We start from the raw sequence: 3,243 nt of genomic DNA, 5'->3' as shown, positions 1-3,243 counted from the left end.
CCCTCAGCTCCTAGAGGCTGCCTGCAGTTCCTGGTCACGTGGGCTTCCCTGGGGAGGCTGCTACTTCAGCAAGCCGGCAAGGACAGCCCCTAGAGTGAGTCTGCTAGCAAGACGGAGTCTACATGCTGTAATACAATTTCAGATGACATCTCATCACCTCTGCCGTATTGTATTGGTTAGAAGCCAGTTGCAGGTTCTGTCCACACTCAAGGGGAGGGGATTATACAAGGGCATGAACGCCAGGAGGTGGGGTCACTGAGGGTCACCTTGGGGTCTGTCTGCCACACACATCAAAATGTCATTACAGATGACACGTCAGGGTATACTTGAGCCAAATATATTTTTGGAAGAACCAAAACAATTCATCAGGGTTCTGGTTTTACCCTCGATATTTGTATTTGAATTCAGTTTTCATACACATCAATAAATTATATGTGATGACCAAAAGTTTTTTTTCACATCATTTCATGGTAGAAACAGCATTCTTGCTTTCGTACAAGGATGCTTAGAATTGAAGCCATGGCTTCTAAATAATTCTGTGTCTCCTCCAGGAGAATACTGGCCTAGCCCCTGGGGAACCAGCCTGAACCATACAAATGTGGCCTCGGCCCCCAGGAAGCTTGCAGACAAATACCCAGGAAACAGATAGAGACTGCGGAGTGGGGGAGCCGTGGAAGTATGTGGGAGGGAGGCCCATCTTGGTGGAGAAAGGAGCGGGGAGGTGGGCCCTCCGGATGCTAGGAATGGCTTATGAGGTGAGCCACAGCATGGAATTAGAGGGGGAAGCAGGCAGCGGGCAAGGAGTGAGGCTGGTGAGGGAAGCAGGAGCTGGAGTGTGAAGATCCTTATAACATGTTTGGAGTCATCGAGGGGAGCTGCAGACACAGGAGGGGAGTGACTGTCGGATTTGTACTTCGGGTCCTCGTGGCTGCGATGCAGAAAGTGGACTGAAGCGGGGGCAAGGCTAGCAGCAGGACGGCCCCGAGAGAGGAGCCAGCGGGGCCCAGGAAAGGCAGGGGCAGCGGGCCGATGAGCACGAGATTAGCGAGACAGAGTCAGCACAGGCTGGTGACTAATTGTGGGCCTTTCCCAGAGGTGGGAGCGGGTCCTATGGGCAGCCCTAGAGACCATCGTCTGTGGTCAGGGAGGGTTTGGAAGTTGCACAGTTTCCAAAGGGTAGAGGATGGGTGATGGATCAGCCATTCAGTCACCTCCACGAGCTCAGACCTCAAGGACTGACTTGATGCAGGAATAGTGGGTGTTCCTGGGCAGGGGTGGGCAGCCAGGCCAGGGAGGGGGTGTGGCTGGAGGATATGAGACAAGGAGCCAGACATCTGTGTTCGGAAGGTCATCCATTCACCAGGCTGTGCTAGGCATCAGTGTAAGCGATGCCTTCTGCCCTCGTGGAACTTTCTCTCTAGTTGGGAAGATGCTTAAGCCATCAGTAATGAAGTGTGACACCTGCTTTGAAGAGGCATGTCACAGTGGGTGTGGGGTGACCGAGGAAGTCTTCCTGGAAGAAGTGGTGTTTAAGCAGTGACTAGAATAAGAGGTAGCCAGGAGAGGAGGGGGGCGGGGATCGTTTAGGCACACAGGGAAGAGCAGAAGCAAAGACCTACTTACTGGGTATTTATGGGGCCCACTGGGTGTCAGCCACTGTGTTAGGCCCACAGCGGGGACAGCATGAGTGTGGTCTGGCCCTAGACTGTGAAGCGAGAGCAATCAGAGTCGAAAAGCTGAAAAGAGGCCTGGCTGTCAGGGGTCTGGAAATTCCCATCCAGGTGTGTGGACTTGATCCTGGGAGCAAGCAGAGGAGCGGCTTGATCAGATTTGCCCTCTCTGCCTGGAGCTGGAGAATGTGCAAGATTAGAGGCAGGAAGGCCAGTCGGGACACTGGTGGCAGCGATCCAGGGGAGAGATGGCAGTGGCCTAAGCTACCACAGTGACAACTCCCACCCAAACGCACTCCTGACCCCAACCTGCGGCAGCAGAGGTCTCGGCATGGCAGGGGGCTGGGGGGGAGGCTTGGCTGAGGGGCATTCGGGGGAAGCCTTCTGGGCCTCCCACTCCCCTCCTTTGGCCCTTGAGAGGGTCACTCAGCCCCCCCTTGAGCCCACTTGCCCCAGACAGAAGCTCAGCCTCTTGCGGAGCCAGTTACAGGGTCTGGATAGCAGCCACATTAGCAAACAGCTCTCCATAGAGGCCCTTTCCTGGGAGGGCCAAGGGGCCTTTGTCCAACCCACAGCTGCCAGCTGGATCCGTGTGGAAAAGCCAGGCCTCTGACTAGGATAGGTGCCGAGCTAATGCCTTTACCTTTGGACAAGGCTGGTCCAGGTGTTGAGGGCATCAAGTAGGAACTCAAAAGATGTCATGAGTGACTGGATGAGCCAATGACTCCTCAGCCCCAGGGCTTCCTGTCCATGCTCCTTGGAAACTGGGCTTCCTTGAGAAACTACTCATTCTCCAGCTGCTAAGCCAGTGAGTGGTTCTAACCCATCCCGCCCCCCAGCCCCCTTAACCCCAGGACTAGAGTACTATCTTGGTCTCAGGGCTAACTCTGTTGGCTGCCCCTGCGCTTAGCTGTACCTGTGGCGCGCACAGCCCCTACACGTCATCCCATCAGACCCCACTGGGGCCCAGAATAGAGTAATTAGGATGCCTGACTCTCCCCAGAACAGGGGTGGCTGTTCTTCAGGTCAAAAGCCCATTACCTCTCATCCAGTAACGATTTATTGTGGAGTTGCCCATCCTGGCTACTTGTTTTAGGGAAGCATCATTGTGGAGAATCAAGCAAAGAAACCCAGGCTAAGGCAGAACTTGGGATGTGCACACAATTCCCTGATTTTTTTATGGCACGAGATTCCAGGGCACCAACTCGGGTCTATTTCCCAGAGATCATAGCGAGGGACAAGTTTCACAATGAGAAAGCCTTTGGGGCACCAACTATTCCTTCACCCAAAGCCAGCAACAGTGAAAGGCAGCAGATAGAATGCAGGTCCCATTCCCTGTGCTTGGAAGGTGAGCTGGAGAGAGTTCAAGTTCTAACAGTCAGCCTAGGGGATGTGGCTACCGGGGGGATGGGCATCTCTTCGCTTGTCCAACTCTTTTTTTCTTTTTTTTTTTTTTTTTTTTTTTTGTGGTACGCGGGCCTCTCACTGTTGTGGCCTCTCCCGTTGCAGAGCACAGGCTCCGGACGCGCAGGCCCAGCGGCCATGGCTCACGGGCCCAGCCGCTCCGCGGCAC

Source organism: Physeter macrocephalus, chromosome 14 (genome assembly GCF_002837175.3).
Source record: "Physeter macrocephalus isolate SW-GA chromosome 14, ASM283717v5, whole genome shotgun sequence".
NCBI lineage: Eukaryota > Metazoa > Chordata > Mammalia > Artiodactyla > Physeteridae > Physeter > Physeter macrocephalus.
The sequence above is the reverse complement of the archived record's forward strand: the minus strand, read 5'-3'. Positions refer to the sequence as shown.